The sequence below is a fragment of the Strigops habroptila genome, chromosome 6, assembly GCF_004027225.2.
Source record: "Strigops habroptila isolate Jane chromosome 6, bStrHab1.2.pri, whole genome shotgun sequence".
Taxonomy (NCBI): domain Eukaryota; kingdom Metazoa; phylum Chordata; class Aves; order Psittaciformes; family Psittacidae; genus Strigops; species Strigops habroptila.
In genome coordinates this window covers 53,137,934-53,163,781 of record NC_044282.2, presented here as the reverse complement: position 1 = coordinate 53,163,781, position 25,848 = coordinate 53,137,934, and the positions used below count along the sequence as shown (strand labels likewise).

The 25,848-nt window shown below is 41.1% G+C and overlaps 1 protein-coding gene across 6 annotated transcripts in view; it reads left to right on the top strand.

Annotated features, from left to right (window-relative positions):
* The first annotated feature begins 6,679 nt into the window (after positions 1-6,679).
* PUM2 (pumilio RNA binding family member 2) overlaps positions 6,680-25,848 on the top strand; it is a 73,899-nt gene continuing 54,730 nt past the window's right edge. For 2 of the 6 annotated variants that reach the window (XM_030491113.1, XM_030491111.1), the window contains exon 1: positions 6,680-6,946. The gene's annotated coding sequence lies outside the window, so the exon portion shown is untranslated. Of the gene's footprint in view, positions 6,947-12,020; positions 12,304-25,848 lie in introns of those variants that run through there. The other 4 variants (XM_030491110.1, XM_030491117.1, XM_030491119.1 and 1 more) reach the window with 4 other exon arrangements.

Sequence of the window (25,848 nt, the reverse complement as noted above, 5' to 3'; positions counted from 1 at the left end):
AACGTAGCACAAGCTTTTAGAAATGCCACTGACCCCTACTTAGATATCTAACAGGTAAAATTTCAGACTTTGGGGCAGGTTCTGTTATAAATCTGAATACTGTTACAGTGCATGAGGGTTTATTTTGTGAGATGTCATATGTGATATTAATTGAGCAGAAGGGAATTTTCATATGGATTCCTCTGAACTTAAACTAAACTTCACTGACTGAAACTGTAAAGAAGGAGAGTTACTGGCTTGGTGGTCTCTTGCAGACTTCTGTTGTGATAAGTACCAGAAAATGAGAGTGAGACCTTCCTCAGCCCTTCATGGAAACAGCAGACCTTGACTCTTTAAAACTATCTGTCCTCCTCAACCATCTGAGCTAAAAAAAGCATGAATATAAACAGACAAGTATTTTTATTGTTTGTCTAAAAATTCCTTCTCTTCTAAATCGTTTAGATTTCTCTTTCCTTGATTTAAAATAATAATTAAAGAAATAATCTTGCTAACTTTGCAGTTTTCTGCAAGAATTGTCCAAAATAACCCTTGGACTCTTAGCAAAACTCCCAGGCCCATAAGAAAAACAACATACACAAGTCACATAATTTCTCATGCCATAGCAAATAAAGTTGCACAAATTTTAGCATCAGGCTGGAGGCTTTTAATTTCTTCAAAGAAGCAAAAAAGAACTCAAATCTCACTGAAGAGTAGGGGGTTTTTACAGTATAAATCCTATTAATAGATGAAGGAAATGAGAAAAGTTTGGGGGGAGGAGTTGTGAGGGATATTAGAAGCTATTCCTAATGCCAACTCACTTGTATTCACTAGGAAATGGATCACAGCTGGATTTCTCCTAATACCAAAGTCACTAATAAAAATTTACAGCTGACCAAGCTGTAGCTTTAACAGAAGTGAAAGTTTACTTCATCTGTATCCAGTACTTTCTGAAGTCTTCCTAGCCAAGATGTGAGTCCTGATACTAAACATACACACCTTGTACTGCAAGGGTGTGAGTTAACACATTTCAAGTTAATGGTTTGCAAAGTGCTTGAGGACTTGAAGGGAGGCATCCCAGTAATGCAGAGTATTTTGTTTTACTTCTACTATGTGACAGTGCTCTTCTTGTTAGCTGGTTTAGCTATTTGTAGTGTACTTTTAAAAAAATGCTAATCACAGTGTTAGGCCATGCTGGAATCCCTCAGAGGTCTAAAGGTCTGCTTTTTTCTGTACTACAGACACTCTACTGTGTCCATCTGCCCATGTATTATGTTTACCAATCCTAACTAAAAACATATTCACAAAATATGGTGAAACCAATGCGAAAGGAAAACTCGATATGACTATAGGTAGTTAAGTATCATTCTAGTAAGCTTGCAGATATGTTTCCATCACTGTTTTCCTGTTTTAATGAAGAAGCTTCTTTTCTGAAGTGGAAATGCAAGGTTCTTGGAGGGCCTGAGAGGATGTTTTCAAACCTTTACAGTTCTTGCTCCTAGAAATGAAGAACTTTTAATCTAATGTAGAAAGAATCAGAATGTCTTCAAACTTGGTCACGTCAAAAGAATTTCTGTAAGACCACTCACATAACCAGGATTAATTAACTGATACATCAACAGCCTCAGTCATTTCCTAAAGGGAAGTCTATTTCAAATCCCAGGATCATTGTTACTCAGTTCTAACTGCTTCTATCTAAAGTAATAACGAATCTAATTTATCATTGTAAGAACTTGAGGCTATTCCTGTGGAAGCTAAGACAGTCTGATTGCTTTGGATCTTTTTTTTCCCACTGACTTGTTCTTTTTTTGACTGATACTAGCAGTAAGGAGCAGCAATAAGATATTTTAGTCAAATGCATTGTGACAATTGTCATTTGTCAAAACTGGCTATGTAGAAGGGCACCTCACTGCTCCCCTTCAAAGGATGTGTATAAGGAGGAATAAAAATAAAAGTACCTCTTTCTCCGTACGTGGAGTAGCAGAGCTTTGTTGCTCAAGCTGTCACAATAAATCCACTACCTAAACGACGCACTTTTCATTTCCCTTTGACATTGCAATGGGTGGTTGCCATCTACTGGTCTCTAAACAATAAGGCAGCTTTGTCCTATGAAACATGGCTCAGTCTACATTTGGTTTTGATATTTTGCATTGCTGATTAAAAAGAAACCCTACAATAAGTATTAGTTCTTCAATATTAGGGTAACACAGAGTATTCTTGAGTCATGAATGAAAATTCTCCTCAATGTCCTTGGGGCTATTTTTACCTCAGCAATAGCTACAAGGACTAGAGAAAGCTAATTTAAGGTAAAGGCCAATGTCAGTGGTAAGCACTAGACAAAACATGTGGGCAAATATTTTGCAATATTTAATTTTAGGTCCCAGGAGTTGTATTTGGAACACAGTTATGGGCTTGGCTTCCCTGTTCCACACTTGGGAAAGAGTTACAAATCTCAGAATGGGGACTAAAAATAACCCACAATCTGAGGATGGAGTGGCCAAAGCCATTGCCCATAACTTTCTTTGGAGATAGACACCAATATCACACTTACGAAATTATGCAGGGATCAAGATTTTATTTTTTTACATTTAAAAAAAATGAATAAAACAAACACCAAGTTGTATGAGACGTACTAAAGGTTAGAGAACTCATTCAGGGTATAAGATGTGAGTTTGATGGCCTGCTCTACTTGAGAACATGGAAACCCACAAATCCAAGTTGAATATCCTCCCCTCCAAAATGCAGGCTTTGAACTCCAATTGCAGGCAGATCTTGGTGCTCACACTTGCGGTATAAGTAGACATGCCTGCTTGAAAAGGAAGGAAATAAATAAAACCTAGTGGAGCTCTGAAATAGGTCTTGAGCCCAGAAGAAAAATTGAGGTAGAGAGAAAGCACTCCCAAGGTGCCCTGTGTGAAAACAGAAGGAAAGAAGACTCATTTAGAGCTACCTGCCTGTGGAAGAGGTGCTCTACACTGTTTGACCCTAGCCTCTATCTCCCCAGTGCATCCTGGCTCTTCTCACACCTGAGCCCCGAAACAGAACAGCTTTGGGCCTCCACCCTGCTGGAGGTAACCTGGAGCCAGCAGCTCCATTTGTGATGCCATCAGCCCCTGTGCTCCCAGGGGCCAGCAGCGCTCGGGTGTCCCAAGGGACGAGGGCCCCAGCATGTCTTGCAGCAGGGAAGCTCTGGCTGGGATTGTAAAAATGACAGTGTATGCTGCAACTAGCAAAAAACTCAGCTTGGGCTACTAGAAATAGGATGTGTGTAAGAAAAGGCATTTCTGAGGATGCATGACAGCCCTAGGCTTCACAGCAAGAACCACCACTAAAACAGAGCTTGTTTAAGTTTGGACAGCAACTGCCTTTCCCTGTCCTGTTGCAATAGCAGATCTGAGCCCAGGGGATTTAAAAGGGAATCTGAAAAACAAGAATTTACCTTAAGCTGAGTTAGAGCTTCCTGTCTGGGTCTGCAGACAGCCTGCAGCGGGGCCGTGGAAAGGTGAGCTCAAGGCACCTTTACTTGCTCTGTAAGGGCTCAGCATAGTCTGGTTCTGCAACTATTAAACTTTGAAATATTTGCTTTTGTTTTACAGATATTCTGCATGCAAATGTGCTTGGTATCCCACATGTTGCAAATCAGATACTAGATATTTTGTGTCGTTATTTTACTGTATTCAGGAGGAAGCTACTGCATGTTCTCTGGGCTGTTCTGTTGAGCTGGGCACAGGGCAGTAACAGCCCCACTCTTACATGCTGCATGGCTGTACGCTTAAATAACTGTTACAGAAAATAGCGATGGAACACCACGACGTAAGAACCACAGCTGAAAATAAAATAATTACAACTTTCATGAGTACTGACCCCACTGCTGCTTGCAAGGTCAAGAGTTGTGACTTAAAGTTCATTTACAAACATTTTATTTTGATTAGAAATATAAAATAATTATTAGAAATGTTTACAATAAAATTAGAAAAGACAATGCTGCTTCTGATATGATTAGAATAGTGTCCTGAAGCTAAACAAGTTTTGCTGAAACCAAGGGCTGCATTTTCCCTACTAGGCTCTGCGAACATTGGAAACCAGTGTAACCAGAGAAGATCCTAAGCGACCCACTGAGAGCAACCCACGCGAGTATCTGTGTAAGGGTCCATTCCCCAGGCTGCTGGACCAGTAACTTCATAGAAGAAAAAAAAAGGAAAATAACAAAACAACAGGCTTAGACTGATGCTGGCTCCAGGATTCCACATTTTGGCACTGCAGGCAGTTTCTCTATCAAGTGCCATTGCTACATTTTCTTTCACCTACTGAAGGAATATTATACAAATTTCTTCCTTCATTCCTCTTTACATCCGTATTTCCTGATTTTATAGCTATCTATATACCCAGTGTATATATGTATATATAAACAGCATACCAAACCTGTCCTGTTTTATTTTTCTTTTCCTAGCAGTACTTTAAATTAGCCTCAGCAATTTATCTGCATTTGTTTGTACTCTTAAGAACTACTTTTAAATTTTGAAATTAATTTTTCATTTATTTACTAAATTTAATTCAAGATTAGATTACCTTGTCCTAGATAAAGTCTGGTTTGAAGACTTATTATTAAATAAATGCTATCATTTTAAATACCAGAACATAAAAAACGTTTTCATTAAAGCTTTCTATCAAGGAAGATTAAACATAGAATTAAAATATGGCAATATTTTCAACTCCAAAATTGTTTAATCAGTGAAATGCATTCCTACATTTATGAGATGTAGAGTAATACTTCTGCTAACACTAAATGTTTTTATTATTTTTAAAACAAACTTTTACAACACATGCTTAGAGCTTAACCTGTAACTTTACTTTTAATGTGTTAGGTATCATTCTATAATAAAATAGTGTCCTCTGTATGATTCTTGTCAAAAATCTCATAATACTTGCCCAAATCATTCCAGTTTTTCTTAAGTGAAAAGGGGACATAGTAACTGAAGGTACTAAACTCAGTGCCTTAAAGATTTCACCAAAACTTATACCTATTTTTAAAGAAACCCTGGACCAGAAGTGACATTTAAGGACTTTCAGGCCTACAGAAGATAGCTCCCCTCCCCGGCCTGCCCTATGGCTGCCACAACAGCATCTTCCTCCCTATAATCCAAAAGACCAAAGGGCTGTTGCCTGTTTCCCCCATCTTAATCACAAAAGGGAGTATCCAGCTTTGGTAGCGTAGCAGAGCAGAGGACCTGCTCTACTACTAAGGGACTAGGAAAAGCACTCAGAGTACAATAGCCAGGAAGAAAAATGGGGTGACAGTGCTTGCAGCAGCTCATGACAGCTTTGTGGGCTGCTGCTGCCTGTTTGCTTTCCCTGGGTCCCAGCACCAAGCGCAGGGTGGGGCTGGGTTAGGCTTAACCCTGCATGGCACTGACTGCTGTCAGCACATGTGGGGAGATCCCTCTGCCACTGCTCTTCCCCAACACTGAGGTGCGATATGCTGCAGAGCGCAGTCAGGGCCAGCGTGAGGTCAGGCATTGCCCCTACGTGCCCAAAACACTTTGTGGAGGAGGTATAGGCTGTACAATGGGCTCTGGGCCATACTTAGAGCACTGTGAAGTTACCTCCTGGGATAAGCTTAGTCAGGGACAAGGGGGCCCAACCCGTCTCTGTGCCTGTTACTGCCTAGCTTCTGAAAAATCTGGGACAAGGGATTAATTTTAACATTCTGCTTAATTATAACCTCACTTTGACTCTGCCAAATATCAAGGAAAAAAAAAAAAATATGTTTGCCTGGAAAAGTCACATAGGTTATGATGCTCTTTTATATTTCTGGCTGGTGTTTTATGATGTAAAAACCCTGTATTTTGCAGTTAATGTTTCATCTTGTACAATTTTATCAATGGAAAAAAGTAACGATCTCGGGAAGATGGAGATGTGTTGAGATAGTAATTACTCCCACCTGTATGCTTTGGTTAAAGTTATAAATAGATATGAATAAAAGGAAGGATGAAAGGGATTACACATTTTGTCTTGGCCTTCCACGGGAAGTATGTGTGGGAGATGGGGACCGGGTTTTAAGTCCATTTGGTAAAATTTCATTTGAGACTGTATGAAGAAAAGAAATGCGCTTAAAACTTTGGAGGATTCTTTTGGTCCCAGATAATAGCTTCCTAGTTGCCCTTGTCAGTGATAGAGTCAGGTGATGAATTCATGACATAATGAGGATGTTCAAGAATCACTCTGAAGTAGTATTGTTCTCTTGAATGCAAATTGGATGAGTCTACACATGCTCTCTTCTAATTCTTAGCCCATAGCCAAAATGAGTGGAAAAGAACTCTTATTTACACATATAAACGTCCTGTTTTGCAGTCCACTAACAGGATGTATTATAAGGGAAGAAGAAGTTTTCCAGCTGAACTGGATTTCCGCCTGCAGCCAGCTCAAGGCAGTAGGCAATGCAAGTCACAGGCTGTGAGGTGTGGTTTGGTGCCTACTTTTCCTGTGCCAGGGGAATGGGAATTGATTATTCCTATCTGAGCAGCTAATCTCTGTTTCCCTCTTGCAAAGCTGTTTGCTCCCAGTGTTACAGGAACAGCAAAGGTGTAGTTGGGTGGGTGGTGGGTTCCTCCCCCAGCAGCTCCTGCAGAAAACCAAAGTGCTGCTCTTCCTTTGCACCCTGCCTTTTCCATTTTCTGCTCCAGATGCAGGCTCACTCCTGGGCCCCCACCCCAGCACGGGGGGGTGCAGATGCACAAACGGCTGTTGGGCCCTGATAGGAGATTAGCTGAACGCAGGGGTACTGCAGTGCAAGAGAGTGAGAGCTGACTCAGAAGAAGAACCTGAATTTTGCAATATTAAACCCCACATTATTTCGGCTCAATGAATTTGTTGTTTTGTTCTGCGTTTGACTAGCTGCCTAGGAAGAGGGATGGACTGGAAACTGAAGAGGTACTTTAGAACTCTGTAAAACCCACAGACACATTTAAAGGTAAGCCCACATATGTATGAATACACTGTTGCTATTTATGTAATACTTTATTCAATAGATGCATACCATCAACACCTACTTTTCAGTATTACAGTGCTCAACCATTTTGTTTACGCTCAGGAAGCAAGCTCGGATTTCCCTTCCTGAATACATCTCTGGCATTATATATTCACTGCATTGCAACGCTTGTTGCTCTGAAGGCATGTTTGGCACAGAATCAAGATTGGGTTTTCTACATGGAAAAGGGGCCAGTGGGTATGTCTGCATGCTGTAAGGGTGAGTCAGAATGGGGCTCCTAACTAGCTCTGAGCTAATATGGCTGTGCTGTGTTTTGGTATTCAGACGATGTGTCCAGTCATGTAGACATACCTTGTTGCTTGTGGTCAGCCTCCTGACACTGTGTGAGAACAGGAGATTGAGGTATGGTTAAAATAGAAGAAAAATATATAGTCTAGTGATTACACCACAAGAGCAGAGATGCCCACAGATATCCAATGTTACCCTAAGCAAAGTCCACTTGGTGTTGGCCTGTTTGTTCAGAGCCCTGCCAGAAGAACCTACTGCAGTTGGCAGGATCAGCATTTCATACAGCAATAGGTAGAAGGGTGTTGGTGAATATAAGATAAATCATACAAGCCAAAGTACTGTTGCAGATCTTTCTTCTAGTTTACCCTCTGCACTATTGGTTCACATTTTTGAAGATACAGAGAATTTCTAGTTCATGCAAGTTAAGTTGGTGAAACTTTATGCAACCAAATTAGAACTTATGGATATGCTTTTAGGATTCTTGGAATGTTTTTCCATAGGAGAAGGAAAAAAAAACCAAAACAAACCAACAACCCGCATTCTTCCCACTCTTCCTTCTTCTGATATGACTGAATTATCTTATTCTAAGTGCACAAAAAAATACTGCCTCTTATTCAGAACTCCTGTGATTGCTTCCACCATTGCCTGGGATGTTTCTTTGAACTTTTTTCCCCATTTTATAAATTAGAGTGTTTACTCATTACTGCTTAATATATGAAATGAGTGAGAATCAATTTGATGCTCATCTTTGAGGTTTCATTCTTTGTACGGAGTATAATACAGAATCTTCGTTCTAAGAGCCACGGTCTGTGTTCAGCCCGAAGAGTTCCTGGAACTTAATTCTCCACTTTCTTTTGGAAAGAAAAATATACTTCGAGACAAGCAAGCTTTTTTCTTAAGATAAGCATTGATAGCCACTCTGTTGTGAATGAAGTGAATGTGAAGCTAAAAAACAGCTGGCGTTATCTCTGGCTTTGCCTCTCCCAAGCTATTCACATTCATGCACATGAAGTGATGCCATTAGTTACTCTTGTTGTGTTACAATGACTGTCTGTGGTGGTTGTGACTCTGAGGTATGTTTATGAAGCTTGTTTATATCTCTGCCAATTATGAGGGGGTGAATGACTCTGGGACAAAAGCCGTCTTGCTGGTGAAACAAGTCTTCAGCTGACACCTTCTCAGCCATTCCAGCCTAGACTTAGCAAAGCACTTCAGGAGAAATACTTCTTTGTTGGGACAAGTTCATGAATTTCATTTAAACTCCTTACAGAACACCTTCTTTGGAAAAGCTGATCATGTCTACAGGAGCAATGACTGGGTAACTGAACGACTAGTCAGAATGCCCACATTTCAGAACAGTAGTATAGTATTAAGTCCAGAACTGCTCTTTTTGTAAGAGCATGTAGTGATAAGACAAAGGATAATGGCTTTAGACTGGAAGAGACCAGGTTGCTCCAAGCCCTTCCAGCCTGGCCTTGAACACTTCCAGGGATAGGGCAGCCACAGCTTCTCTGGACAACCTGTGCCAGTGTCTCACCACTGCCACAGTCATTCTGTACGAAGAGTCTGTGGCTTTGTAAGCACATTTCTTTGAGGCTCTGGGGAGAGGTTAGCCAAAGTGGACACTTGGCCCACTGGGTCAGAGTTCCTATCTCAGTAAACCCTCCTACATATTATGGTCACTGCTGGCCTAAACCATGAAAGATTCCTATAGCAATGCATTTAGCAGCAAGTCTTGTGAATGTAATATTTCAGTCTCATTGATTCTTTAGTTAATTGTACATCTGTGGATAATGTGGAATCCAGAATTGTGCATTGGATGTCTAGATTTGCTATGCAGTATGTGGGAAAACTAGTAACTTCAGAACAGGGTCTGCTCCTGTAAATGCACAAAACATACATTCAGGCCAGCGTTATTTTAAGAGATGTAGCTAACAAGGGCCACACTAAGGATATAAACCACCGTTCCAGGGCCCTACTCTGCAACATGGACAATTGCTTCCAAGCAGCAGTGCTGTCCCTCTGTAAAGGTGGTAGGTAGTTAACTGCAGCTGTTATTTCAGAGAACTGAGAGGGGCTCACCCGTTTATGATTGCTCCTTGTGAGTGGCAAGATGGTAGTTTGACTGGGGATTACTCTTGGGGTAATTAGACTTGGGGTTTAGACGAGAGGATCATTAAATGTTCCTTCCAACCCAAACCATTCTATGATTCTATGACTGCAAGGCCAACAAGGCCATTAAGCAGAAGATCTGAGTCAAAGACCTCGAGTTCTTCCCTACACAACAGCCCAGCTGCAGCAGAGAGCAGCCAACGTAGCCTGCCGATTTTGGGGACTCTCCCTGCGGAAGTCAGACCTTGAATATTGAGAAAAGGAATCTAATCTGGGTGCTCCCCAGTCCTGGCAGCAATGGGGGTTGCACACTTTGTTTCAAAAGAGTGCAAGCTTTTGTACTCCAGACAGGGACCTGTGTCTTTTCTGGAGATGCTTTGAGAAGGTTTACCACATCCAGTTGGTTCGTTTTCATGGAGGAATACCTTGGTTTTAATTAATACAGGTTAATTATTTGCTACCCTGCTAGATCGAACAGCACCGTCTGTCAAAAACACCTGGGGATGTGGATGCTGTGGCACAGGAGGGTAAATTTTGTTCATGTACAGAGTTTTAGGTCCTGAAGTTTGTGGCTTTAGAAAATGTAGACATGTTCAGGATCAGACACTAGCTGAGTAGGGATGGTCAGGACCTCAGCTTTCAATTTCTGTGAGTGCACTTCAGTTAAGTGCCTCGCCCAAAGTCTCACAGGAAGACGGGGGGAAGGCAACAGCATCCAGGCTTTCTCTATCCTCGGCCACTTTATCTAAACTGAAACCGTATATTTAGTATTTTTCTTTGAGGATGCTTACTCACAGAAAAAACAAAGCATAACTGTGTTAATGGAGTTTATCTGAAACGGCTGGAGTGTAAGCAGAGCCCAGTCAGCTGTTAACCTCCTTAAAAATAGGAATAGCTAGGAAAAGCATGGTGTAATGGAGTGATACCAAGTTAAACTTTCTAAAGTGTTAAGTACTTTTAAAGTTTCCACTCAGAACAAAGGCAAGAGAGAAAGATTTTCCTTAACTATTTCAGCGTGAACCAGAAACTTCAGTGCCATTATTAAATTTGTGAGATGTGTGGTGGTGGATTTTCTTTTTTAAAATTTTTTTTGACAAATAAATACTTTAGAAAATACCCAAGTAATTGTATTTCTCAGATCAAATCCCAAATTGCACTTAAACATTTTTCTGGCTTGTGATCAGGCTGGGTTTTTCCGTACTGATAAGCAGACCGATGTAGAAGTCGTTCGAGCTTAAGCTTATCTAATGCATGTTGAGTTCTTCCTGAACATCAGACAAAACTGATCAGAATTATCCAGGACAAGCAGGGTTCCTAGAAGGCTCTGAGGCAGAGAGCTGGTGTAACATAGACCAGTTGCTCTAAGTGTTTGGGATGCCAAGAACAAAACAGGGTTTTCTTCAGTCCCAGCCAGTCTGCACGAAGGGAAGTGCTGACTTGGAGATTGTGACTTCGAGGCCTGCTCTCCTCAAGCAAGCAAAAGAACTGGCTTTTCAGCCCTGCAGCCTCCCTGGAGACAGCCCAAAGGTGGCAGTGGGACAGGACACTGGGATCACAGGGATTAGCCACTCGAGCAGCAGCAGACTGCAGACATCTGGGTACTTAGCTGCCTAGTATTAAGCCGGAGAAATCATTTTCATTTATCGGGAAAATGTTTCTATCAGGAGCTAGGAACTTTCATGTTTTTACCCATGTCTATAAATACCGAAAACAGTGAAGGTTTTTCCCTTCGAGGCATCTCTATTTTTAAGAACACACTTGGCAGTCACGCATCTCATCCCCTCAACTGCTGCTGCCAGCGGCAGCACCAGTACCGGTGGTATTTATTATTCCTGCACCCTACCTCGCCTGCTCTCGCCCTGCCGTACCCGGAACGAGCCTCTGGGACTGGCAGAGCCTGCCTCCCCTCTGCCTACCGAAAGGGCGGCCAGTAGCAGGGTTGCGCACAGCCGCCGCAGGACTGATGACCGGGTTTCGTCTCAAGGTCTCGTCTGTGGATGGCACCTGCGTGCTGCTCCCTGAAATGGAGTACTCACCGACCGGACTCTCTTAAGAACTGGTAAAAGGGCAGAACAGTGGGTTTTCTTGGAAAATCCGTACTTTAGGATGCCACTGACAGGCAGAGCTCCCTCTCTTTTTTCAGGGGCCAGTAGGTGGTCTCTAGCAGCGCTTGCTGCCGTCCGGTACCGTATTTACCAACAGCAACCACCAAGCTGTATCAGAGATCCCACATTCAACTCTCTCTCGAGGAGGAAATAACTCTTTTCCCAAAACCACGGCGCACCAACCGTCAGCACAGCGGTTAATGAATAACCGCGGCGATGCGTTTGTTTGTTTTCAACACAAGGTAACCCGCCTCGCGGGCGGCGCTGGGCGCCAGCAGACCCCCCCGGGCGCGGGCCTCGCCTTCCCCTTTGTCTCCTAACCTCAGGCCTTGGGCGGGCACCGCCTCCCGCCGCCGCCGCCCCTCCCCGTACGGCGAGCGCCGAACACGGGGGGGATAAGCCGGCACAGGACGCCCCCCTCGGACAGGCCGGCCCGGCCGTGCCGAGGGCCGGGGGGGGGGGTGGTGCGGGGTGAGCCAGGGCGCACACCGAGCCGGCCGCGGGCGCATGCGCGGTGCGCAGCGGAAGGGGCCGGGGGCCGCCACCGGGCTGTGGCGCGCATGCGCGGTGCCGGCGGCAGGGGCGAGCGGCGGCCGGGGGTGGTTTGCCGCGCTCTCGCTGTCCCTGTGCCTCCGCGCGCGCCGGGCTCGCCCTCCCGCCATGTTGTTGTGAGCCCCTCGCGGCCGAAGGTGGGGCGGGGAGGCAGGAAGGAGCGGCGGCGAGAGCGGCAGGGGGCAGGGGGAGGCGGCTGGGGGCGGCGGGCCGGCGGGCGGGCAGGGCTGTCCCAGCGCCCGCTCCGGCTCCATCGCAGCGAGCAGCGCCGCCGGCCAGCCCGTGAGTACCCTCGGAGGCCGCGACCGCGCGGGGTAGGCCGCGGGCGGAGCGGGCGGGCGGGCCCCCTTTTCTCCAGCCCCCTTTTGTCTCCGGCCTCGGCTGCGCGCCGAGGGAGGGGAGAAGGAGGGCGGGAGGGGGCCATGTTGTGGCAGGTCACCGGGCGGCGCGGGGCCTGCTCGGCGGCCGCCCGCGCCTCGCCGCCTTTGTGTCCTCCCGGCTCGCCGGGGAGCGGCGCCGAGGTGGGGAGGGAGCGCCGGGAGGGGAGGCGGCGGCGCCGGCGGTGTGAGGGGGGCGGCGGTGCTGCGGGGGGCGGGTGGCATTGTGCTCTCGGCCAGCTGAGGGGAGCGCGGGCTGCGGGAGCGGCTTCCACCCCAGCGGGGCTCGGGGGGAGAAGTTGTTGCCGCGGTCCGGGCCGGGGGCGTCGGGTTCAGGTGGGGAGAGGTACCGGGTCGCGGGGTGTCGGGGGTGTGGGGCAGGCCGGGGGGGACCCACACGGCGGGGGTTACAATAGGGTTCGGCACCGAGTGCGGAGGGGGGGTCGTTTGGGCAGCCCCGCGGACAATTGCGTGCGTGCGGAATTCGGGGAAAACGGGCTTTGTTCGGATGCACCGAGAGCGTGAAAACTTGCGTTATTCTTTTTTTTTTTTAGTGCTCTTAAGGATAATGACTGCTTTCTGAGGGTGGAGCGAGAAGGCCAAACGCTTTTGGTAGTTGATACCACACAATGAAGTGTTAGGTTTTAATTCTTCAAACGTGTCTGCGCAGACTACAATAACAAAAAGTTGAGAAAAATGCCAGCTGCCCTGAGTGGATCATGCTTACAACTGACAGTTTGGGGCTTAATCTCCTTGGCAGTCATTGTGCAAAGATTTTTTTCTTTTTGGCGTTGTTCTCTCGTCATCTATTTCATAACCTCACACTGTAATTCCTTGAGAGAAAATTAATATACTCGGGATGCTTTATATTTTTCTGGCTTACTGGTTGAAGCAAGACGGCTTAACACCAAAATGCATAACGTGTTCTTCATATGTGATGTGATGAGCCCAAAAATCAGCTGATTTTTGGGATGCTTTTTTTCTGAGCAGTGTAGGCATTTACGAGCTATATAGGTCATTGCAAATGAGGATCGGTAAAACTTCTTATTTTGCCTTATTGTTTGTCACATGCTGCATGTTCACAAAATACTTTCGGATTTATTTTAGTTTCTCTTTTACTGAAGTCTTTGTTGCACCTCAAGTGAGGGATCAGGCCTCTTTAGTTAATGTCAGTTGATGCTATAGTTCTTCAGGTATGTGGGATATGAATGCATTTGAAATCTAATTACTACCCCATGTTACCATTTTTACATATAAAACATAGTGTTCTGTAGTGTTCTGTTATATTTAGTCATGTCTAGGTTTAAAACCAAATGCTGACAACACTTGCAGTTTTGTTGAGAGGCTGAGAGAGTTATTGTCTGCCTTCCTCCGGACTGCAACTCAGTTTGTGTCAGTGCGAATATAAATGTGTTACAGAGGTGGGAGAAGGAAACTCGAATAAAAAGGGAAATGATAATTTTGTGGTGGTGTAGTTTGCATTATATCTGTAAAAATGACACTAAATCACCTGACAGTTTTCTGAAGTGTTCAGAGAGTTGAAAATTTGGAATTTGTCCCAGCAGAACGGTTAGTAGGCAAATGCATGTGAGAAACTGCTTGATAATGCAGATTCTGCAGTTTATTGTGTGGATGTTGCACGTAGGAAAGTCCACATTATTTGAATAGTGGTTTTTTCTGCATTAATAGGGAATGGTACTTTTTTTTTTCTGTAGAATCAACCTGTAGTATTTAATATTTTTCTTCTATGTTAGGGACATTGACATAGAGCTGAGACAGTTACGATTATATCTGGTATCATGATTGAGCTAATGGTGCAAGAAGTAGTTGGCTGAAAAAGTTGGACTCGCCTGTCCCTTGATGAGAAGATTTCTCTTATATGGCAGTGTATATTAAATCTTATGCAGGGTTGTAGTGCACATTGAAGGCTTTATGTACGTGTTTTACTCCTGATTTGCTCTCTCAAGTGTTTCTTTACAGTCTCCTCACTGGGCCGGATACTGCAGATGTTTGGGGCAAGTGTGTTAACAGGACATCAGCTTGTTGAACACTGTGAACTAGATTGATTTTCAACTGCACTTTCTAGTTCACTATCGGATATTCTCCTCTCCCCTCTGATTTAGCAGTAGATGAGTTTTTATGTGAGGGTGAGTTTTTATACATAGAAGCAAGTAATCCAGTAGATGGCTTGAATTCATGCTTGTATGTCTTCATGCTGCTTTTGAATGTGGAATGATATAAAAAGCCACTGTCCATTCAAGTAAAAAGAAAGCCAAGTTCCCTTGAGTGTTAAATTCTTTTTGTATTGGGAATCTCCTGTGAAAAAAGCATTAATACATTGTATTTTCTTTTTTAAAAGTTTCTTATAGAAACTCTACAGAGGAAATAACATATAACTATAGAGCAGACATGCTTTATAAGTACTTCTCATTGTGTGTATTATGTGTAAGGTAGGTGAGAGAGTTATCAATCTTCTTTCTCCTACCTTTACTAAATTTAATTGAAAATACTTTCCTTGTTTAATGTGAGTTTTTCCCACCCATAACATAGCTGTTGTCTTGATTATTCCACACAATGCAACCATTCCAGTGTAGTCACAAAGCCAGTGCCTGGGTTCTTGTCTCAAAATGAGACAAGTCTTTCGTTTAAAAGCACAACAAATACCAGTTATGTCGTGCTTCTAATAATGAAGTTGGAGGCACTTCACAGTCATATAGTGGAAAAGCATTTTAAATGATGTCATAACACAGAAACGTATTCAGTTCTAGCTGCCTGGGTGTAATCTCGAACAAGTTGCGTAAAATTTATTTTATAGTAATGGCTTGCATACTGAAACTTTATAGCAAGATTTAGTTTGAATCCCCTCAGAATACCTGCTGTGGCTTTTAGAATAGTAGGCGAGAGCCTTTCAAGCTGGTATGTGAAATGCTTAGCTTGTAAATAAAGACCAGATGTCATCTCTAGCAATATCTTTTAAGATTGTATTTCATTATTGGTTAACAGATATTTTTTTTCTAAACATGGCTAAGAACAGTTGTAGACATGTAGAAGAAATATGCCTGAAGAGGTTATGACGACCATCTTAGGAGTTGAGACGGAGATGTAAAACTGAAATGTAGCAAAAGTATCCCTGTGATAATCCATATTCGACTTTTTTGCTAGCTGTTCTATATATGCATCAATTTCCACTAAACTTCAGAGCAGTGATGAGATCCTCTGTCCTCTGCTGGCTGTGCTCAATATCACATCTGCAGCTTTTTTAACAGGCAGATTTTTACAGCATGTATTTGTGTACACCAGGTCACTTAGCCAAATGTACATTTTGTTATTGTGATTATTTTCAATTTTAATTTTTCATACAATTTTAAGACAGGCTACCTCTTGCTTCATCAGCGCCGTTGAGGTATTGCCAGAACTCTCAGTTACAGGTAATAGGTCTGATTGTCTTTCCTTCCATTATGAAGCTCTTGGCATGTAAATCCTAATGGAAATGAGGGTTTTGTCAGACCCGCGTTTGTAACTTTGCTCTTAGATTTCACCCATGTTATTTTGAGGAAGAATTTTGAGTGATGTATTGAACTGGTTCTGTACCTTTTATTATTCGTTTGTTTGTTTGCACTGCTGGTCTGAAGTTCCATGTAGGATTTGTTCACATCTCCACAAAGGGGCAGTGGGTTTTTAAAAGCTGGGTTGGTGTGTTTAGTTCCATAAGTCTTGACATGTGTGTACTGATTAAACACAAAGCTACACTTGCTGGAGATGACTCTCTAGTTGAGCTAAAAATAATGAATCTGTCTGTTTTGACTTATAATTTTCTAGAATTAATATTTGAAGCACTGCTGTTTATCCCCGTTGTGATATATATTGCTCAAACTTTAGTTCTGGCCATACTACAGTGGTGAGTTAGTCACATAGTTTGAAGTTGCAAGGCCGATGTTAGAGTATTCCGACAATAAGCCAGTATATCTACTGTAACAATACTAATAAGACAAGGTAGCTTTGGATCTTACATGTTACAAAGCCAAGATTGTTCCAGATTATTAAAAAAAAAATAAATCCTGCAAAATATTTGTCTATATATTAATACCTCCCTGCAGGTTGGACGTTCAGTAGTCGGTAAGGCTAGATGAAAAAGGTAGAATTGCGTAGATGGATTAGGGGATTGTGATTTCTTTTGTCTGCATCTTCAGACCTAAGTGTTCTATTCTGATGAAATAGCTTTCCATATATGTAAGTTTTAATTGTTTGGACTTGACACTCTTGTTTAGCATAAAAAGTGAGACATTTCTTGGATTTCAAATTTCTTTTTTTTTTTTCTTCCTTAAGAAGTACTTAGTTGAAATTGTAGGTGGTGTTTGGGGTTTTATATATGTCCATTTACTTTTTTTTTTTTTTTTTTTTTTTTTTAAGATCAATCATACATCAGTTATGGTAGATTAAGAATGTGTGGAGATCAGTAAGTGTATGTGTTCAGGGGCGGATACTTTTTCCTGCAAAGGATTTTGTCAGTATCAGAAAAAGACTTTAGCTGTTGTCATTTATACTTGTTTCAAGCCAAGACTTCAATGCTTCGAAAATTAGTTGGGAAACTTAATCTGAGCCTGAAATCTTTATTTTGGGAAAACCCTGAAATGTACTATCGCGTGGGTTAAAGAAGTCTGTCAGCTGCTATGTTAGAATCTTGCATAGCTGAGGCCATTTGAATGAAAAACTGAGATTGGCATATAAGAATGAGGCGTAGTTCAGGTAGAGAAGCCAGTTTTCTGTGCTACTTCATTACATCATCTACAAATGTCTAAAATCAGCCATAGCAGTGTGACAGAACCATTGTTTTTGCACATCATGCTGAGTAATAATGTAAAAGAAACTGCGGCCATTATGATTGAAAAACGTATTTTGATTGGTTTTAGCAAGGAAATACGTGGGCAAGCTTTTATAATATGGAACTCTACCATATTATCTTGTTAAAAAATCTGTGGTGATTATTATGTTTCTCTTAAGAGGCCTAGTTTGGTAATGATACTTAAAATTTAAACTTTAAATCAATAACATTTTGACAGTTAGTATTGTTCTTTTATAGCTTGGACTTTTTAATTCTAAGAGCTGCATAAAGATAGATGGGAAAGCCTTTTATGTTATCAAGTCCTTTTCTTTTTAGGCGTCCATGTGGAATGAGCATTCCGTGTGCCCTCCTAAGCATGAATGAAGTGGCATGGCAGGAGACCAGAGGAATGATGAACATTGGTCAGGAAGCCAGTGAGGTTGGAGTAGGGGTTGCCCCAGCTGGAACAGTAGTTGGAGCAACATCAGGGCCCAATTCAGGTGGAAACACTCCTCATGCCATCCCTGCAGCTGCAGTATCTGGTGCTTCTGGTGTCTGGGTATCCCTTGGTGGATGTTCTCAGGATGATGCTGCAATTAGGTGTTTCTTCCAGAGGTACGCTGGAGTGCAGCCAAGTGGCTACTCCAGCAGACACCACTGGCCCTCAGGAGATAGCACTCATATATATATTGCTCTATAGGTAATTTGTTTTTTGTTGAAACGGTTCCTGTGGTTTGTGTTGAATCCACATCTTTAAGAAAGATTTGTGAGTTAAGCTAGTTTTTCAAAGCCTGTAGTAACCCAAATTCTAAACTTTCCAGTTCATTTTGTTAAAGCAGTTATAAATGAAACCACATTAAATAATTTTGAAATGTTCAGTTTGAACCATTCCTTTAACTTGCATAAGCATTTCATATATCCGAGTACCTATTTTCTTATCAGAACACCATCAAATCATTAGGTTTGAATTTATGCAAAACAAATGGTTTTGTTTGAAAAAGGATTAGCTTCTGGTTGGCTTTATGAGAAGTAATATGGATTTAACACACAATCTTACTCGTTACACTTGCAGATAAAAAAACTTTCTTCAGGTAAAATAGAGGTAGAATTAAGTGTAGATCAAAACTTAACTTTTGCCTTTTGCAGATAGTAACCTAGAAGGAAAAAAAAAAATAAATCTGTTTTAAGCTTTCACCCCCAAATGTTTAATTGATACAGCTCCCTAATTTTTCTTTAAAAACTTCATTCTGAGTTTCAGATAGGAACGGCTTTTTTCCCCAGGATGCTTGTAACGTGCCACACTTAAATGCGTGAGGAACTTTTTGCACTTTCCCAAGCCCAAGGATGTATAGAATGTGTTAAAAAACTGTAGCAAATGTGAATAAACAAAATTTGCTGACCTTAAAGGCAGGAATATCTGTTGTGTCTGATTTTTTCTTAATCTGTTTTTTCTCATTCTTTAATTTCTTTTGGCATTTTTTTTTCGATTTTACTCTTTACATTTTTTCTTCCTCTTACATTGATTTACATGGCATTTTAAAGAAAAACCAAGCAACTTTTCCCCTGATATCCTGCTTCATGTTGTATCACATTCTGTATTACACTTAAACAGAAACTGTAAAGTAGTTCTGCAAGTATAAAATTCTGTAGTATTCTGTATGTCCACTTGGACATACTCGTGAGTATGAAGATGTTGGGTGGTTTTTGCCAGTGTTCAGTCAGTTACACAGGCAGTGGTGCTGATTATCACTAGCATTTCCCAAGGCTGATATGTTGTGTAGATGAAATTACTCACAGATAAGTAACTGCTTAGTAACAGTTGCATCTCTTTTTCTGCCTCCTGCTTTCCATCCCCAGTGGAAATCGGATCCATGTCTTAATCAGCAGCTTTGTTTAATTCAGTTAGGTCCATCAAAATATTTCTTCATTCCTCCAGCAGGTAAATGTCATGAAGCTCATTTGTGTTTTCTGGTAACTTAAAAGGGGGATGCAGGGGAACTACTCTTACTGAAGTGCTTCAGTGGTTTTACACATGATGAAGATTTGGCGAAGGGGAAACTGCTCTTGCGTTGCTGTGCATTATCTGTGTGAAAATAGTGTCTTCCAACTTGCTGTTACCAGTACTGCCTTTATGTTCTGCCATTTTTCACTTCTTCCAATCTTCTTTAGCAATATGAACTAATGGAAATCAAGCACAGATCAAGAGACTTCTCCATTTCAGTTCTTTGATTTGGCTGTTCTCTGCATGCCAGTGTTTTGGGGCATTTTGTTAAGACAGAAGTTCCTGGGTTTTTTTGTTTTAAGAGCAAACAACTCTTGAGGTTAAAGTACCAAAGAAATGGGTTTTCTAAAATCTAGATCTCTGCAGACCGTGGGAGGAGTTTAGATGCAGTTAGGTGCTGTATTGGGTAGACAGAATCTCTGTGTATATTAATACATGAAAGATAGAATTTTATTACGCGTTTTGAGAAAAATGTGAAAGAAAATTAATAAAAGCAAGTATAGTAGATGGGTATCATGGAATAGTTGAAGTGGGAAGAGTCATCTGGTCCAACCCACCCTGCTCGAGCAGGACCACAGAGAGCCAGTTCGAAATGAAGACACTGAAATCTTCGACTTTACATATCTTATCTAAGCATATCTTAAAACTATGGATTTTACATAAATTTTAGCATGTCATAATGGAAAGAATGTGAGACATTGCTGAAGTAATAAAAAGGCATTTTAGATATAGGAAGACTGAATTGTTGTTTTTGGTGAAGACGATGGAGCTCTAGCCCACTGATTCGGTAAGAACTTAAAATGTATAGAAAGAGAAATACAGAAATGGAAAACTAAATTTAGCAGAGATTTTTTCAAGCAAAAATAGTAAGATGTTCATATGTTGAAAAATAAGGATTGCTGAAGTTATCTTGGGAAACCCTACTAGTTGTACAGCAAGAAACTCTCGTAAGCCTGAGGCCTTAACAGGTGGATTCAAGTAAATACAGAACATTTAAAAACTGTGTATTCGCTTCCGTGCCAGAAGATACCTGATACTTTTGACTGTCTCTGGGTGATACGTAGAAAGAGGAGGAGTTGTGAGCAATTTGGTTTTAAGAGGAACATACTAACTTGGCTGGAATCACTGATGGATTTTGAAGAATCTTCAAATTAGTTGAAGTGCTAAAGAAGTTGAATAACAGAATAAGAAGTTAATAAATATACTTGATTAATTCGAAGAAACAAATTCCTGGGAAGACTAGAGAAATAATATCTTGGTCTTCTGAAAGTCAACTGAAATGTCTTCAGAAGAACTGAGCATCTTATTAACACAAGGCAAGACAAAGTCTTTACTAAAGATAATTACTTGTCTAGACGAGTATCTAGTTCTTACTCCGGCTAAAAGACTGAGGAGTTGCTTGTCAGTGTCCCTCTTAAGGGATTATTGAGAACTATGGGAATGATCAGTGAGGCGTCAATAATCGGAAAGCAGTCTTGTGCCCTTAATAACATGCTTAACTTGTGGTCAGGCAGCTGGACTAGAAGGTCCCTTCCAACTAAAATGCTGCTATTCTGTGTTAATACATGGCAGCATTAGAGGCCATTGATAGCGCAGGGAAAGATCAAGTGGATTATCCTGGGGTTCCCTGGTAGTACTGAGGCTTAATGTATGCCAGTTTGGAAATTACCAAGACTGCAATGGAAAAATTTCAGGTGCCACACACTTTCAAGAGAAGAGCAGGAAGTTCAAACAGCACAGTTGAATGGAATTCAACACTTTGTTGAGATGGAAAAATATTACTTGTGAGTGTATGTTTGGCATGTTGGTGTCTAAATTAACTAGCCACTCTGACTCAAAACTAGTATCATTGGCTCATAGAACATTGCAGACTAAGAGGCACAGAAATGTGCGGTATCGTTAGTATTCATAGTCTGTCTGTGTTCTGCCGTGGTTGCTTCAGCTGCAGCAACAGAAAATTGAAATGATGGACAAGAGTTACTCATATGGCAAAAACTTGGGGAAGTTGAACTACTTTGCTGCCATAGGGGGAGGCTGTACAGAGTAATTGGCAGCGTGAGGGCAAGCGGAGGCTAGAGGAGCACTCATTTGCATGAGAGGTGATAATCAAAAATCTTTGGGCTCTCAGATGAAAGGTAATGCATACTCAGCTCCTCAATACAGGATGTCAAAGCCAGAAGTGTTAATTTGAGTCACCTTTCATATTAAAACAGCAGTGAGCGTGTAGTCACTGACTGACAGGATTAAGTATATACTTCTTAATTTAGAAATAACTGTCCTCTGGGTCATTCATCTTATGTTAAAATATTTAATATTGAAAAGAGTTATAAAGGATAATGAAGTAAGTATAAAAACTATAGCACTTGGGGGGTTGACCTTTTTTTTTTGTTGTTGTTGTTGTTTTGTTGTTTTGCTTTTTTTCTTGTTTTTTGTTCCCTCAAGACCAAAAAACTCAGCTCAGGCTCTTTGGCAGCACTGCACCTGGGGAAGACCACTATCCACTGTGGTATCATCCTTCTGTTAATAACCCCTTGGGGCTGCAGATAGGTTAGTGTTCTGTTTGTCATCTCTTCATTACAGAAGTGCTGTGAATTATCGTCTAGTGGCTTGCTGATCAGCAGTCAGTCCATAATATTTGCAGTTCTGGATATGAGGTTTCCAGGAAGCTCAGAATATATTTTCTTGGATGTCAGAGCACTTGCAAATGTTCTTCCCATGTGCTGAAGCAAAGAGCTGCAGCAGTGTGATATTGCCCAAGCTGTTTGTCCTGTCTTTTCCCCTATCTGCCCTATCTCCCCCATGGCAAAGGTACTTAAACACTTCAGCAGTTTAAGATGAATACATCAGGTTATGAATTTTAACATGTTTGCTCCTTCTGTCTCCAATAGAGAGGGGAAGGAGGTAGGAACTAATGGTGAAAACATTAGAGTCCCTGGAGGTAGGTCTGGCAGAGTCTTTGTCAGATCCTGAAGAAGCAAGAGCTGATAAGCAAAAGAATGCCAGGGAAGTGCTCTGATTGTAGCAGCCTTTTCAAAGCCATCAGGGAAGGATAGTTATGCTATAAACAAAAGAATGTAAATTGTGTCTTTGCACAAAGCTTTGGTTGAGCTGCAATTGCTGTGAGTAATTTGCGTTAAATTTACAAACTTCTCCAGAAGTTTTGTGAATAGAAGTTTCTGCTGTAACAGAAAAACTCTTTTTTGGGGGGATGGAGAGAACAAAGGAAAGAGTCTTACTGAGTTCAAGAGCATTTTGGCACTTCTGTGGTATAGAGGAGAAGCTCTGTGTATCAGTTATTTTGCAAGTATTCAGCATGACTTCCATGGGGATCCATTAGAATTAATATAGCTATGAGAAAATGTGTGGATGTTATTAAATTAATAAAATGTGCGAATACTTAACATTGTTGCCTCCAGGATAAACCAGTCAATTTCTAGCAAACATTTTGTCTTGATTTTAAACAATAAGGTTGTTTCGTTTGTTGTTCAAATAAGATATGCTAATATGTTTGTGCAATGGGAATTGGGAAATAATTTTCCCATATGAGACCTCACAGTCATGTAGCCATCCCTTGGAACAATGAACATAATCTCATCATTCAAATTGGAGCAACATAATCTGTTTCCTGACCATACAGTGAGAGTCGCATTATCGGAATCATTAGATCTTCCTTTTATAGATTGTACTTAAAACTGTCCCTAGAAATCTAAGCTTGCAGTCCATAGTTTCCAGTTTCCTAACTTTGTTTTCAACTTCTTAAATGCTAAGAATAAAGTATAATTGTGAAATATAACTACTTTAAAGTGCTTTCAAAATAACTTTTATCAATAGATACTCTAAGACTTTTCTAAGTGCTAAGCAACTATGCAGCACATAAGTACTTCGCTTTTATTGCTACTCTATCACAGTTTTAAGTTTTATCTTAGCAGATTGACAGCTCCTTCTCCCTGTGAAGTTAACGTCCATCTGAAGCTGTTCTGAAGATCACTTGTTTCTGTTTGGGAATCAAGAGATTCTATAACAACTTTGCTCTAAGTGTTGTCTTTCTGTGTATAAGTTTGCAATGGTTTTATTATTTTTCTTTTGATATTCCCCTCAGTTAATTACAGTAGCATTTTGCCTCACTTAACTAGAAACCCACATTACGAATGTCACATGTATGATTTAAGCAGCTTCTCAAACTTGCAAATTAGTAAAGCTTTTCAAGCCTCACGAACTAGAAAGAGAAATCTTAGGAAGGATTTTCCATTGTGGTCACGGGACAGTGTTGGGGGCAGCATTTGATTCCTCTTTTGGAAAATGCTGTCTGCCCTGTTAAAACAATCTTGTTTAAGTTTTTGGTGAGGTTTTTCCCATTATACTAGTGCTGTGTAATTTGGAGCAAGTATCGTAAGGGTTTTCAGGTGAATTTTGAGGTTGTGGCTTTTTGTGTATTTAAAAATATGTCTTGCAACCTGTATACTTGAGACATCACCTTACTGCCTGCTTGTGACACAATTCTGGCAGCAGACATGGCAGGGAGGAGGTAGCTAGTCTGTCTCTCCCCTCTCTTTGATTTGAAATAGCTAAAAAGGAATACTTTGTGACATAATGCAAGGTGTTCTCTGTGATGTACTTTAAATCACATCCGTAGCTAGACAAGAAAATTACAGCATTGAATTTTGTAGGTACTTGATTTGTATTTTTAGTAGTTTCAAGCATGTAGTGCATGGATGGAATAGGCATATTTAAGTTAACCGTTGTCAGGACAAGGAGAGTAATTGCAGTCACCTGACTTGTGCAAACAAGTTTATTCCATGTAAATTCTGCTCTTCAGAGGCTCTTTTCCTTAATCACCTGCCCCTTCCAATCATATTTGCTGTTTTGATGCATCTGCATTGTTTGTGACCTTTTCACCAGCATTTTGAACTGCTGCTGATAGTTCTAGCTCATGAGACACTTGACCAGTCTCTACCCACTGCATATTGTCTTGTATGCTGCCAAGCTGTGAACTACTATCCCCTGTTTGGATTATAGTATTAGTTGTGTCATTAATAAGTATATTCACAAATGTGCTTGTGCTTTCTGACATACTTCTTGAGTTAGTCTTTACATTTTCACCTGCTTTGATATCTCCAAATATCTGGCACTCATGTCTTGTTGAGTGTCTTAATGTGAATGACTGCTTTATTCTTATTTTACCAATTCAGTTTCTCTTTGTATCAATCTTTGTAATTTATCTTATCTTAGATTGAGAGTTCTTTGAAGCAGATTCGTTCGTACTTTAGTGCTTATTCAGTAATTAGCATAGGGAGACTCTGGGTTGATACTACAGCCTAACTAATAGTGTGTGGTCACCTATGCATTATCTGTGATTTACATATAGATAAATTATCCTGTATGCTTGTGCAACAGTAGCTCTGTGTAGAGTAGGGTCAGGTCTGCAAGGAATTGTTGGTGGCAGCATAAATCTGAATGATAGCACTTCTTCTGGAGGTAAACGGGTTTGGAAGCACTCAATGCATATTCATGCACCTTGGAGCATGGTGTAATGGGAACCAGGGACCAACCTTATGGAGCCATTTGAAATTTTTTTGCATTTTATTCCCATGTGCTCCAGGTTCTAGGTGGCACTTTAAGGCCTCATTCCGGACATGATTATTATGTGATTGTGGAGTTTTGTCCCAAAGCTAGAACTTGTTTTAGGCATTCCAGGTGAGTTTTGCATAGACATCCAGGATAAGGTGATGAGAGCCAGTAAGCTTGGGGAAAAAATGGCTGCATTTAAACATTCAGGCATTTTACCTTAGCCAGTACATTTCTTCATATTTTCTTACTCACTTTTTGCTATTATTCAAGGTGTCAAGAAAATAAAAATATTTAAAATTTGGGTCAGTGTTTTTTATTTTGCTTAATAAGTTCTGAACTGCAGGTTTAGAATGTAGTTTGCTTTCTTTTTTTTTCGTGTGATTAGTATTGGGACTTATGAAAATGACTGACGCTGCTTTATTACACGGAGGAGTTTCCGAACTACCTTGGTTTGGTGCAGTTTACATTAAAGTTGGGGTGATGAGGGCCTTGTGTATTTTTGAAGGTAATGGAAGTTATGTGAAAACTTTTTCTCTTCAGTGAAAATTATGGAGTTTGGAATTCGAAGGAAGCAAAGCAGAGTGGTGGGTAAATATGTGAGCAGAAGCAGGGGGGCAGCACATAGGCAGGTAAATGGTTTGAGGGAATACTTTATTTTGGATGAGAATGAATAACCTGGAATTTAGACATATAATCAGAAATTCTGCTTGTAAGATGACTTTCTTGTATTTTGTAAGGTGATAATTCACATGTGTGGGGGGGGTTGTTCACAGTTCCTGCTTCTGCCTACCCTAAGTTCTGCTGGCTTTATGCTGATAGCTGCTTTCACATGTAACTGCTCTTAAATTTTTCGCTTATGTGAAAAGGTTGACAAATTTGGTTTTAAATCCATTGTAACACAGATGTATTCATGTCAATCTTTGAACTAATTTTTGTTACAATGCTTTTATTGCTTCAATTTGAATTGTAAATTGTAAAGCCCACTATAAAGTGTGTAGTGTAATTGTCATCAATAAAAAGTCTTTAGTGCTATTTTGGACTTTTTTTTTTTTTCTTTT